Source organism: Eulemur rufifrons, chromosome 12 (genome assembly GCF_041146395.1).
Source record: "Eulemur rufifrons isolate Redbay chromosome 12, OSU_ERuf_1, whole genome shotgun sequence".
Classification (NCBI taxonomy): domain Eukaryota; kingdom Metazoa; phylum Chordata; class Mammalia; order Primates; family Lemuridae; genus Eulemur; species Eulemur rufifrons.
The window spans coordinates 25668710-25683109 of record NC_090994.1 but is presented as its reverse complement, the minus strand read 5'-3'; the positions used below and the strand labels follow the sequence as shown (position 1 = coordinate 25683109).

Sequence of the window (14400 nt, the reverse complement as noted above, 5' to 3'; positions counted from 1 at the left end):
CACATATGGAAATAACATTCATCATAAATCAAGCAGGCAGCGGGGGGAGGAGAGGATGGATAAATTCACACTTAACAGGTACAATGCACATTATCTGGGGGATGGACACACTTAAAACTTCAACTCAAATGGTACAAAAGCAATTCATGTAACCAAAATGTTTGTACTCCCATAATATTCTGAAATAAAATTTTTAAAAAAAGATTATTTTGTTCAGGAATACAAGCACAGATGGAAAGCTATAAAGAAAAGCAAGGAAATTATTAACATAGAATTGTGGTTACTTGGAAGTGGGAGCGGGGAAATGGGGGGAAATGGAGACAAATGCAATTGGCGGGAACATGTTGTAGGTACCAGTAATAGTCTATTTATCAAGCTGAGAGAGAGAGAGTGTGTGTGTGTGTGTGCGCGTGTGTGTGAGGTGGGGGAAGGAGGTAGCTATGTGGATGTTCATTATATTCTTAGTCCATAAATTAATTACACATTTTATATATTTGTGCATTATATTTGCATTCCGATATTTCAAAACAAAAAATCATTTTAAAAGAGATTAAACAAAATCATTGGCATTTTGCTTAAAAATTCTTTTCCCCTAACCAAAGACTTACAGATACTGGCAGACTAAAGTGTTCTGTTCCTCAAGGAACTTCATTGGTCCTTCTTTTTTTCTTTTATATGAAAAGACATTTTATTATTGCTATTTTACTGTATAAGATATTAGTGAACACACCAGATTACATTTTCTCAAATGGCAAATGAGGCACATTTCTCTCTGATTCCGTGGAGAACCTCAATATTATCTGTCCTTTGGAGGATTCAGTTTCTTACAATGAGCATGACACTGTCCACAAGGATACCAACGGTGCTTAGCAGTAAAGAACGTTTTGCTAAGTTGTTCTATCACGGGTCCTTGCTCAAGGTTTTCACTTTTTCTGCTAATCTGTTTTTCAGCACATGATCATGCGTTTCTTCATTACTGTGCACAGGATCTCGTGGAGGGACAGGTTTTGTGTGTTCGCGTGGCATGTCCACAGAAGGGGGGTAGCATACTATCGTCCTGCCATCAGATGTCAAAGCAAGCTTGACTTTGTAATTATAGTCATCTGGTAGAGGAGAATATGTAGATTTATGACAAACACAATATAAAGCTCTGTTTTGGATTGGAAATAAACATTTCTTTTTTTTTTTTTTTTTTTTGAGACAGAGTCTCACTCTGGTGCCCAGGCTAGAGTGAGTGCCGTGGCGTCAGCCTAGCTCACAGCAACCTCAAACTCCTGGGCTCAAGCGATCCTCCTGTCTCAGCCTCCCGAGTAGCTGGGACTACAGGCATGCACCACCATGCCCGGCTAATTTTTTCTATATATATTTTTAGCTGTCCATATAATTTCTTTCTATTTTTAGTAGAGATGGGGTCTTGCTCTTGCTCAGGCTGGTCTCGAACTCCTGAGCTCAAACGATCCGCCCACCTCGGCCTCCCAGAGTGCTAGGATTACAGGCGTGAGCCACCACGCCCGGCCAAGATAGTTCTCTTTGATATCACCCATTTTACTGCTGCTATGGCCATGGTGTTCAAGATGCTTGTCAGGTGGTATGAAAAAAGATGTTTTGAAGAAAAATCTGCTTCTAGGCACACCAATTTTCATCCCTTGACAGCTCCTCACTGTGAGCCTGCCATCTTGTTTCCCATCGATCCTTCTAAAATCCATTTTAAAATGCTCAAGCAGTTCCGTAAAGTTAGAGGAAAGTTGGGTCTAACAGTGCAGGAGATGAATTGCTAGGGGCAGACAATGCCAGGTCACGAAGGGCCTTGTATGCTAAGACAACCCTGCACTGCAGGGAGGTCCCTACCTAAGCCTGGACAGAGACCAGCTATGTGCTGTCGGTGACTTCTCCACCACCCACCAACTGTCTGGCCGGGTCAGAATACACTGGAGCTCTAGTAACGTGCGATATGCAAGCCTTGCAGAAAATGCCCTAGGTTCTTAAAGCAGGTAAGTATTTTTTTTTGAGAAATAGCTCTTGGCTTGCCACTGGGCTTTTGTAGAGATTGAACACCTAGCCATCGGACACCAAGGCGCCAGGTAACCTAAGCTGCCTTCCATGAATCAGGTGTCAGCTGATCCCATCAGCCATCCCACCGCTCCTGCCCACAGGCACTACGTCATCAAAAGGAACAGGTATGTATATTAATAACAAGGACTGTGCCCGAACAGGTCCTGAGAGACAATTATTTCCAGAGCAGATGGGTCATATTTGCAGTGTGTCTATTCATGGTGCACTCTGGCCCCTGCTCATATGTGAATATTACTGAGCCCTCATGGGGAATTCCCTAAATCCAGTTGAATGAAGAGTAACTATTTGGAGCCAGGCTCACTGATGGTGTTTGTGGCGTTGCAGCCTTGCTCAGAAGTTGTCCTGAAGGATGGTGAAGCAGAAGAATCTCCCCAGCAGGTGGAACATCAAGCAGTGCCTCTCCTTGTGCACGACACCTGGAAGAGATTCGCCTGAATCAAGAACCTACATCGATTCATGGGCAAAGGCTAGTGGCTGGACTGGGTGATCAGTGACTTGGAACCACCATGACTGGGAGGGAGATTGCTGACCCAGAGCTTTGGGGATGAGGTTTGAGGACAGACCTTTCAGAATGGGCCAAGAATGTACAACTCCTTGTGCCCAGATAGACGTCCATCCACACTACTATCTTTGCAGCTTTTCTGTAAATATGAAATTATTTCAAAATAAATGTTTAAAAAATGATTTCAAAGTAAAAAATTAAAAAGGGGAGGGGAATAATGACTTTGCTTCCAAAAGATCACCACTAAAGGGTTTTTAAAGGCTATATTTCAAGCAGAGTGAAAGTGATCCTACATGGAAGGACTGAGATTCAAGAAGGAATGATGAGCAAGGAAACGCTAAGCATTCGGGTAACTACAAAAAATCATTGACCATACAAACAGTAAAGGAAATAAAAATCTCAGGATCCCCCCAACTCCTTGTGCAAAAGGGAAGGTCAAGCCTGGAGGCTGAGTCATGCAACACCCCCTTCCAAATGAACAGCTGTTGCCGACACCGTGCATCAGCCAGCTCCCCAAGGGAGGTACAAGGCCTGAGGCACTGACAAGGGCAGCCCCCACAGATCATTCATAAGGAAGTTCTTCACCGGCCTCCCATAAACAAGGACATGCACACAGTAACTTCGGGTGTGCAGGCTAAGCCGAGCTCCTAAAACCAGGATTCCACGCTAGTAATGTTATTACAAGTTTATCTTCCCGGGTGCAGGAGAGAGACAGCACAAGATCATTCCTCCTCCCACCCAGGGACATCTGCATAATTCATTCTTTACTTCCTTTTTCTCTTCAAACACTCACCTTATCTTTATGTAAAACACAGATTTCCTAGACACTAACTGTCTCACCAGAATGTCACCATTTGCCTCACTCTCCACCTCTCCTCCCCTTTCTTCTTTTTGTATGCCCCTTCCCCTGAAATTCTGAGTCCTCAAAGTCCTTTTTGGAGAGCACAGGTCACAAATCTTTCTGTGGTTTGTGATTTTCCAGGACACGTCCTGAAACTTCACCTTAATAAACCTCCATTGATCGAGATCTTTGCCTCATTTACTTATTTTGGGTTCTCGAAACTATAATGTTTCAAGAGTTTAAAAAAGAGAAACAATATGTATGACAAGAATACCAAGTATGTCAAGAGGGGGGTATCACAGTTAAAATGTTCTAGGATTCTTGTGGCATTCAAGATGATGATAAAGATATTAATTTTAGACTTTGGTAAGTAGATATATTAAAATTTCTGCTGCATTTTTAATATGAAATAAAAAGAGATAAAAATTCTGGGGTTACCATTAAAAGAAGGATATTTATTATCCAAATAAGTAAAGTTTTTAAAAAATCTTTTAAAAAAATGCAAAATAAGGCAAGAAAATAGCTAAAAATAAATATGGAAAAGAGAATAATGGAAACCACAAAATAACATAGAAGTAATACAAATAAAAATAGACTAATTGTTCTAATTGAACAATATATATTAAACTGTATTTTTATTATAAAAATCAAGATGTAAGATACTTTTCAAGAGACATTTCTAAAACATAAGGATAGAGAAAGTTGAAAGTAAAACAGAAAAAGATGTAGGATGCAAATACTAACTAAAAGAGAGCTAGGACCAGACCAAATGAGCTTTAAGGCAAAAGGCATTATTAGAGTTTAAAAATTATGACAATATAATGTTAAAAAGGTTCAATTCTCCAGAATGATTTCATAATTCTAAATGTTTTTGCATCTAATAACATAGCCTTATAAAATATATATATTTTTTAAATTTGGAGAGAATTTCAAGATGAAATAGTCAAATCCATCATCATAATGGAGGATTTTACAATACTACTCTTGATAATGGATAAATCAAACAGAAGAAAAACATCAGAAGCAAACAGAAGGCCAGGCGCGGTGGCTCACACCTATAATCCTAGCATTCTGGGAGGCCGAGGCAGGCCGATTGTTTGAACTCAGGAGTTCGAGACCAGCCTGAGCAAGAGCGAGACCCCATCTCTACTTAAAAAAAAAAATAGGCCGGGCGCGGTGGCTCATGCCTGTAATCCTAGCACTCTGGGAGGCCGAGGTGGGCGGATCGTTTGAGCTCAGGAGTTCGAGACCAGCCTGAGCAAGAGCGAGACCCCATCTCTACTAAAAAAAATAGAAAGAAATTATATAGACAGCTAAATATATACAGAAAAAATTAGCCGGGCATGGTGGCACATGCCTGTAGTCCCAGCTACTCGGGAGGCTGAGGCAGTAGGATTGCTTGAGCCCAGGAGTTTGAGGTTGCTGTGAGCAAGGCTGACGCCACGGCACTCACTCTAGCCCGGGCAACAGAGCGAGACTCTGTCTCAAAAAAAAAAAAATAGAAATTAACTAGCCAACTAAAAATATATAGAAAAAATTAGCTGGGCATGGTGGCACATGCCTGTAGTCACAGCTACTCGGGAGGCTGAGGCAGAAGGATTGCTTGAGCCCAGGAGTTTGAGGTTGTTGTGAGCTAGGCTGATGCCACGGCACTCACTCTAGCCTGGGCAACAGAAAGAGACTCTGTCAAAAAAAAAGAAGGAAACAGAAGAGCTGAGCAACACAATTAAGAAGCTTGCCCCAATAGCCACACATAGAATATTGCTTTAGAATATCACTTTTTTTCAAGCACAGCCAAATATTTATGAAATATTGCACTAGGCCATAAAGCAATTCTCAACACAATTTCAAAAAAATTAATTTCCTGCAGATTATGTTCTTTAATGATAGCTCAATTAAGTTAGGAATAAATGATAAAAAGATAAACAGAAAAATTCCTGTTTGGAAATTAACAAACATAAGTATAAATAACTCAAAAAAATTTTAGAGTTTGAAAATGATAAAAACACCACATATCAAAACTTGAAAGAAGTGTTAAATTCTTATATTAGAAAAGGAGAAAAGGTGAACATAAATGTGCTAAGTACCCATTCTAGAACTCAGAAAGGGCGGGCGAGGTGGCTCACACCTGTAATCCCAGCTACTGGGGAAGCTGAGGCAGGAGGATCACTTGATTCCAGGAGTTTGAGGTTGCTGTGAGCTGGGCTGACGCCACGGCACTCTAGCCCATGTGACAGAGTGAGACTCTGTCTCAAAAAAAAAAAAAAAAAACTTAGAAAAATAACAAAAGAACAAACAGAAGAAAAATAGAAGGAAAGAAATATTAAAGACAAAGATGAAAATTAAGAGGGGAAAAGACATACAACCGAGAAGATCAACAAAGCCAGTTGTTTCTTTGACAAGACTCATAGCACTGACAGACTTCTGTCAATGATGTTCAATAAAAAGGAGGTGAGAAAGCAAAACTATATTCAGAGTGACAGAAACATAATTACACATGTACAGAAATTACATTGCCTATAAAAAGACATTATAAACAACTCTCTGAAAACCAAAACGAAATGGACAAATTCTTAGAAAAATATTTTATCAAAACTTATTAAAGAAAATAGAAAACCATAATAATCTTACAACCATTAAGAAATTGAGTCAGTATGCAAACATTTTCCTACAAAGAAAACACCAGGTCTGGGATTTCACTGGTGAATTTTCCCAAATGTTTAAAGAACAAATAATTCCATTTTATAAAACTTTCTAGAGTATAGAAAAAGAAGGAACTCTCCTTTTTCATTTTATGAAGAAAGAATAACTTTGCTATGAAACCAGCAAGAATAGTTCAAGACAGGAACATTTTAGATCAGCTTTACTCATGGACACAATCACACAAATCCTCAACCAATTACTGGCAGATGGAATCCTGCTATTTATAAAATGGATAATACAACATGACCAAGTTGGATTTGTCCCAGGAATGCAAGGTTGACTTAAAGTTACAAAACAATCGTTGCCGTTCATTACTTGCAGAGATAAAGAAGAAAACCATCAAGCATGTTGTCAGTTGAAGATAAGCATTTGGCAAAATTTAACATCTGCTCATGTTAAAAACTCTTAGCAATGTGGAAATAGAATGTAAGTTCTTCAGCCTCATAAAGGACATGTTCAAAATACCTACAGCAAACATCCTTAATTTGAAAGCATTCCTTGTAAGGTTAAAAGCAAGACAGGGGTACCATCAGCACAGAAATTACAAGAGAAAGGATTGATAACTTTATGTAAATTAATAGTAGGAGCTTCTGTTCACCAAAAGACACCACTAAAAAAGATGAAAAGAGCAAGACCCCCGTCTCTACTAAAAATAGAAAGAAATTATCTGGACAACTAAAAATATACAGAAAAAATTAGCTAGGCATCGTGGTACATGTCTGTAGTCTCAGGTACTTGGAAGGCTGAGGCAGGAGGATCGCTTGATCCCAGGAGTTTGAGGTTGCTGTAAGCTAGGCTGACGCCACAGCACTCTAGCCTGGGCAACAGAGTGAGACTCTGTCTCGAAAATAAATAAATAAATAAATAAAAATAAAATAAAATTAAATTAAAAAAAGGTGAAAATAAGGCCGGGCACGGAGGCTCACGCCTGTAATCCTAGCACTCTGGGAGGCCGAGGCAGGAGGATCGCTCAAGGTCAGGAGTTCGAGACCAGCCTGAGCAAGAGCGAGACCCCGTCTCTACTAAAAATAGAAAGAAATGATCTGGCCAACTAAAAATATATATAGAAAAAATTAGCTGGGCATGGTGGCGCATGCCTGTAGTCCCAGATACTGGGGAGGCTGAGGCAGGAGGATCGCTTAAGCCCAGGAGTTTGAGGTTGCTGTGAGCTAGGCTGACGCCATGGCACTCACTCTACCCCGGGCAACAGAGCGAGACTTTGTCTCAAAAAAAAAAAAAAAAGAAAGTGAAAATAAAATCTTAAAACTGGAAGAAATAATATGCAATATATATAACTGACATGTATCAGTACCTGGAATATATAATGAACCAATAAAATATAAATAATAGAAAAATAGGCAAAAGACTAGATAAACAAGAGCTTCACAGAAAAGAAAATTCAAATGGCTAATAAACATACGGAGGGGGAAAAAAAGGTCAACTTCACTAGCAATCAGGGAAATGCAAATTAAAATACTACAGATGATAACAACACTAATAAGAATTAACACTCATGGTGTGCTTACTATGTAACATAGACTGTTTTTAGTGATATAACTGTAGTAACTTAAAAAATTTTCACAACAATCCTATGTGATAGTATGTTCATTTTTTTTTTTTTTTTTGACACAGAGTCTCACTCTGTTTCCGGGGCTAGAGTGCTGTGGCGTCAGCTTAGCTCACAGCAACCTCAGACTCCTGGGCTCAAGCAATCCTCCTGCCTCAGCCTCCCGAGTAGCTGGGATTACAGGTACGTGCCACCATGCCTGGTTAATTTTTTCTATATATATATATTTTAGCTGTCCATATAATTTATTTCTATTTTTAGTAGAGACAGAGTCTCGCTCTTGCTCAGGCTGGTCTCGAACTCCTGAGCTCAAACGATCCGCCCGCCTCGGCCTCCCAGAGTGCTAGGATTACAGACGTGAGCCACTGCGCCCGGCCTTGATAGTATGTTAAGTCTTAAAATCAGGTAGTTTAAATCCTCCAACTTTGTTCTTTTTCAAAGTTATACAACAATCTTGTCTTTTGTATTTCCCTAAGAATTTTAGAATCTGCTTGTCAGCTTCTACAAACAAAGCCTGCTGGGATTATGCTTGCAATTGCATTGAATCTATAGATCAATTTGGGAATAATTGATATCTTAACAACATGGAGTTTTCCAACCCCCAAACAAGGTCTATCTTTCCATTTTCTTAGGTCTTATTTAATCTCTCTTGGCAATATTTTGTAGTGCTCAATGAACAGATCTTGAACATCTTTTGTCAGATTTACCCCTGAATCTTGCTAATTGTTTAAATATTGTAAAAAATATTGTTTTTGACATTTTAAACTCCAATTGTTTGTTGTTAGTAGTAGAAATACATCTGATTTTCTAAAAACATTCCGGTAAACTACACATAACATAAAATTTACCAGCTTCACCATTTTTAAGTGTACAGTTCAGTGATATTAAGTACATTGATATTGTTTTGAAATAATCACCACTATCCATCTCCAAAACTCTTTCACCTTGAAAAACTAAATCTTATAAATCCTGTTTTCTCCGCCAGGTCCTGACAACCACCACCCTACTTTCTGTCGCTGTCAATTTGACTACTCTGTAGAAGTGAAACCATACAGTATTTGCCTTTGTGTGACTGGCTTATTTCACTTAGCACAATGTCCTCAAAGTTCATCCATGTTGTAGCATGTATCAGAATGTCCTTCCTTTTTAAAGGTTGAATAACAGTCCATTGTATGTATAGACCACATTTTACGTATCTGTTCATCTGCTGATGGACACTGGGATGCTTCCATGTCTTGGCTACCATGAATATGCTGCTGTGTACACACAGGTGTACAAATATCTCTTCAAGATTCTGCTTTCAATTCTTTCAGATGTATATCCAGAAATGGGATTGCTAGATCATTTGGTATTTCTATTTTTAATTTTTTGAGGAATCTCCATACTGTTTTCCACAGTGGCTGCATCATTTTACATTCTTACCAACTGTGTACAAGGCCTTCAATTTTTTCACCTCCTCACCAATGCTTATTATTTCGTGTTTTTTCATAGTAGCCATCCTAATGGGCAGGAGGTGGTATCTCATTATGGTTTTGATTTTGGATTTCCCTAACGATTTGTAAGGTTGGGCATCTTTTCTTGTGCTTGTTGGCCATTTGTATATCTTATTTGGAGAAAGGTCTGTTCAGCTCATTTGCTCATTTTTTAATTGGGTTGTTTGTTTTTACACTTGATTATTGTATATTGATTTAATATCCTGCAAACCTGATAAACTTATTAATTCTAGTAGCTGTTTGTAGGATTTTCTAGATAGACAATCATCTCATCTATGAATAAAGAGAGTTTTCTTCCTTCCCAATCTGGATGCCTTTTTATTTTCCTGCCTTATTGCTCCAGCTAGAACCCACAGTACCATGTTGACTAGAAGTGGTGACAATAGACATCTTTGCCGTGATCACGTCTTAAGAGGGAAAGTATTTGTTGTGTGCCATTTCATGTTAATTGTAGGCTTTTCAGAGATGCCCTTTATCAGTGTAAGGAAATTCCCTTCTATTCCTTATTTGCTGAGAGATTTTTTTATCAGGAGTGGATGAATTTTGTCTAATGCCTTTCCCTCCATCTATTGAGATAATCATATGATTTTTCTTTCTTAGTCTGTTAATGTGGTGAATTACACTGATTGATTTCCAAGTGTTAAAGTAGCCTTGCATTCCTAGGATAAAGCCAGTTGGTCATGTTCCTGAAGGATATCCCTTTTCTTGTAATGCCTTTGGTTTTGGAACCAGAGTAATGCTGTCTTCATGAAATGAGTTAGGGAATATTCCCTCTTCAAATTTCTACAAGAATTTGTATAAAATTGGTTTTATTTAGCAAATGCTTGGTAGAATTTATCAGTGAAAACATCTGTGCCTTCAGTTTCTTTGTGGAAGGTTTTTAGTTATAAATTACAAAACTTCAATAGATTATTCAAATCTTATTTTTCTTCTTGTGTGACCTTTAGTAGATTATGTCTTCCAAGGAATTTTTCCATCTAATCTAAGTCGTTAAATGTATTGACATAAAGTTGTTCATCATATGCCTTGTTCTTTTAATGCATGTAGGATCTACAGTTGTGTCTCCTTTTTCATTCTTCATATTGTTAATTTATGTCTTTGTTTTCCTGGTGGATCTTCTTAGAGCTTTATCAATTTTATTAGTCTTTTCAATGAACAGTCTTGTGGTCTCATTGATTTTCTCTATTGCTTTTCTGCTTTCCATCACATTGATTGATGCTCTTTATCGGTTCCACCCTCGGACCTCCTGTGGGGATTATTTGTTCTTCTTTTTCTAATTTTTTTAAAGTAGTTGCTTAGTTAATTGATTTGAGGCTCTTTTCTTCTAATTTAACCATTTAAGTTTCTCTCTAAGCAGTGACTTAGCTGTGTTCCACAAATTCTGACATTTCTTTCATTTTCAGTGTTTTCTAATTTCTCTTGTAATTTCTTTTTTGATTCATGTGTTGTTTGATTTGCAAATGTCTGTTAATTTTCTAGATAAATTTCTGTATTTAATTTCATTTTGATCAGGAATCATAATTCACATAATCTCAATCCTCTTAAATTTACTGAAACTTATTTTACAACCCAGAATATAGTCTACCTTTGTGAATATTTTGTGTGCACTTGTAGAGTACATGGATTCCTCTGCTGTGGGGTACAATGTTCTATAGACAATAGGTTCAGGTTTACCGACAATGTCGTTCAAGTATTTTGTAGATTTGTCTATTTCTCCTTTTGGTTCTCAATTTTCATTCAGTATTTTGAAGATCTGTTATCAGTTCCATGAACATTTAGGGTTATTATTGCCATTTGATAAGTTGACTCTCTCATCATTCTGAAATATCTATTTATTCCTGGTAATATTCCCTGTTCTGAACTGTATCTTGTTTAGTAGTCCTATAGCCACTCCATCATTCTTTTGATTAGTGTTCACTTGGTGTATATTTTTTCATTCTTTAACTTTTAACCTATTTGTGTCTTTTTATCTAAAATGTATTCTTGTACACAGCACATAGTTGGTTCTTGCTATCTCTGACTTTTAATTGGATGTTTAGGTCACTTATATTTAATATAATTTTCAATATGGTTGAGTTTAAGCATATCATCTTGCTATAGTTGTCTATTTGTCTCACCCATTCTTTGCTCCTTTTTTCTTCTTTTCCTGTTTTCTTTTCAATTGAGAATAAAACAAGAACTCACTCATTATTGTGGGAAAGGCACAAAGCCATTCATGAGGGATTCGCCCCCATGACTCAAACACCTCCCATCCGGCCCCACCTCCAACAGTGGGGATCAGATTAATATGAGATTTGGAGGGGCCAAATAGCCAAACTATATCATCCCCATTGTCCATTTTATTTCTATGTAAGTTTTAAATCCCATAACACATTGTTATCAATTTGCCTTAAACAATGATAAAAAATTATACTTACCCACACATTTCACATTTATAGTGTTCTTATTGTCTATCTATAAATCTAAATTTCAATATAGTATCTTCTCCCCTTCTTTCTGAAGAAATTTATCAACATTTCTGGCAGTTCAGGTCTGCTAGTGATAAACCGTCACTGCTTTTTCTGTCTAAAAAATGTTTATTTCACCTCCATTTCTGGAAGACATTTTTGTTGAGCAAAAGAATTCTAAGTTGATTTTTTAAAATCTTTCAGTAATCTGAAGACATTTATTTTCTTCTCGGTTGCACAGTTCCTAATGAGAAGTCTGATGTAATTCCTATCTTTCTTCCTTTGTATCAATATGTTTCTTTTTTCTCTGGCTCATATTAAAATTTTTCACTGATTTTCAGGAATTTTACCATTACATGCCTTGGTATGGTTACAATTTTTTATCCTATTTGGTATTCACTGAACTTGAATTTGTGGGTTTACAGTATTTATTAAATTTGGGACTATTTCAGTCATTATTTCTTCAAATTTCCTCCAATCACTTTAATATAGGGTGGATTCATTTTCAGGACTAAAATGACACCTTCCTGAGGACTAAGGTCTAAAGTACTGAAAGGTCCTTCCATGACAGCTGGGAGAAACAGGCATCATTTCCATTCATATGGGAGCTCTGGGAATTGTCTTGCGTACCCTTTTTTGGTGGTTCTTTTCCCCAACTAGTTTCCAGTTAGTTTCTCAAATATGTGCAAACCAATACCCATCCAAAGAATCAAGAGGACCCCTCTGTGAATCTCTGGAGTTCTGTAGGTATCGCTTTCCCCTTTCTGGTTCTCTGCCGCACCAACTTCAGCTACCTTGGCCTGCTGGGATCCTGTTTGTCTTTCCAAGTCAGCAAGACTGCGGGCTCTGAGTTCCCCGCTCCTTGTCCTGTGGCCTGGAAAACTATCTCAAGGCAGTAGGCTGCAGCAATTAGAAGGCCAAACTTGCCAGGCACGAGGTGGCTCACGCCTATAATCGTAGCACTCTGGGAGGCTGAGGCGGGAGGATCACTTGAGCTCAAGAGTTTGATTCCAGCCTGAACAAGAGTGAGACCCCATCTCTACTAAAAATAGAAAAAATTAGCTGGGCATGGTGGCGCATGCCTGTAGTCCCAGCTACTGGGGAGGCTGAGGCAGGAGGATCGCTTGAGCCCAGGAGTTTGAGGTTGCTGTGAGCTAGGCTGATGCCACGGCACTCTAGCCCGGGCCACAGAGTGAGACTTTGTCTCAAAAAAAAAGGTTAAACTCAGTTACTTCTCTTATTTCAGTGATCATTGTCCTACACTGTCTATTATCCAATGTCTGAAAACTATTGTTTCATACATTTTGTCAGATTTTCAAGTTAAGAGGGGAGGATAAATTCAGTCCCCATTACTCAATCATGGTTGAAGTAGATGTTCTTACCTGGAGAGATTTTAAAAATACAGAGTCAGATTCATTTCACTCTCATTCAGATTAAGCAGGTGTGGTGTGAAATCCTAAACTCCTTACTTACTAAAAAGTACTGCAGTGTTGAGGTATCTTGATACCTCAGTCAGAGCCTTGTTAAGACATTTTCCTCTTAAGAAGGAAGTCCAGACCATTTCATTTTCAAAATTTTTCCTTGTTTTCAATATGATAGTGTACTTACAGCCAACCGATGATCCAGCTGAAAAGAAGAAAGAGAATGTATAAAATATAAAGCATGTTTGAAGGCATCAGAGAGCAACCAGGACTCGTGAGGACACAATCTCAGAGAAGGGACACTATGCCTAGAGGTGAGGTGACATTCAGCAGTACCTTTGTCCCTTGGAGAGATTTGGGGCATAAGGCCAGAGTCTAAGTTTTGATTGTGATCACAGAAAGAGGCCCTAAAAGACAAAGACATCACAAAGGATGATTTTGTCAGGTTGGCAGGTTTGGAGAGACAAAACTTAAAGATGAGAGGGACCAGATTCCCGTGAGAAGGGAGGAGTGAGTAACTGAGCCCAATACCCTGTCCGTTTCCCTCAGATCATCTGACAAACTCTGAAGAGGCACGTGGCAGAAGACTAAGAAGCTAAGCAGAAAGCCTTTGAAAAGCAGTTTTTGACAGTCTCGTGGTTGTGAGGAAATAAGAATTAGAGTTCAGCAGCCACTGGGATAAAGTGTCCTAGGGAACACACAACACTCTCAGTTGGAACCCCTGGAGGGTTATGCTACAGTAGCAGCAACAACAGAGGTCAACAAAGCCTTGCCAAAATCCAACCTTGAGTTAGCTCAGTCTCTGATTAATTAAGGTGATTAGCCCTCTCACTAAATGCTTTGCAAAAGACAGTGTGTGCCCTCACTGAAGATAATACTATCCAGAGCCTCTACAATTTTTCATACTTAATGTGTGGCATTCTTTTTAAAATTACCAGGCAATTCACATGGCTTAAGAGAGAAGGAAAAAAAATTATTAGGTTAGCCAAGAGCCAAGAAAAAAAAAAGATGACCCAAACCAATGGAAAGAATATACAATAGAAATAGACCCACAGAAGATCCAGCTATTGTAATAATCAGAAAGAACATTAAAATAGCTAGGATTGGTATGTTCGAGAAAATACAGGCAAAGGTGGGGAAAATATATAAATAGATGGAAAATTTCTCCAAGTAAATCTGAGTTTATTTTAAAAGCCATATGAAAATTCTAGAACTTAAAAATACAATGGCCAAAATTAAGAACTCATAAGTGGGTTTAAAAGTACGCAGTTGGATAGGAAACATACAGACACATGCACAAAGTGAGAAAAAGATGATAGCAAATAGAAACGGTAAACAATGAAAAATTCTGAC

At 38.3% G+C, this 14400-nt stretch overlaps 1 pseudogene; it reads right to left on the bottom strand.

Moving 5' to 3' along the window:
- Positions 1-740: 740 nt before the first annotated feature.
- On the bottom strand, positions 741-1872 carry LOC138393808 (large ribosomal subunit protein mL42-like; annotated as a pseudogene).
- Positions 1873-14400: the final 12528 nt, after the last annotated feature.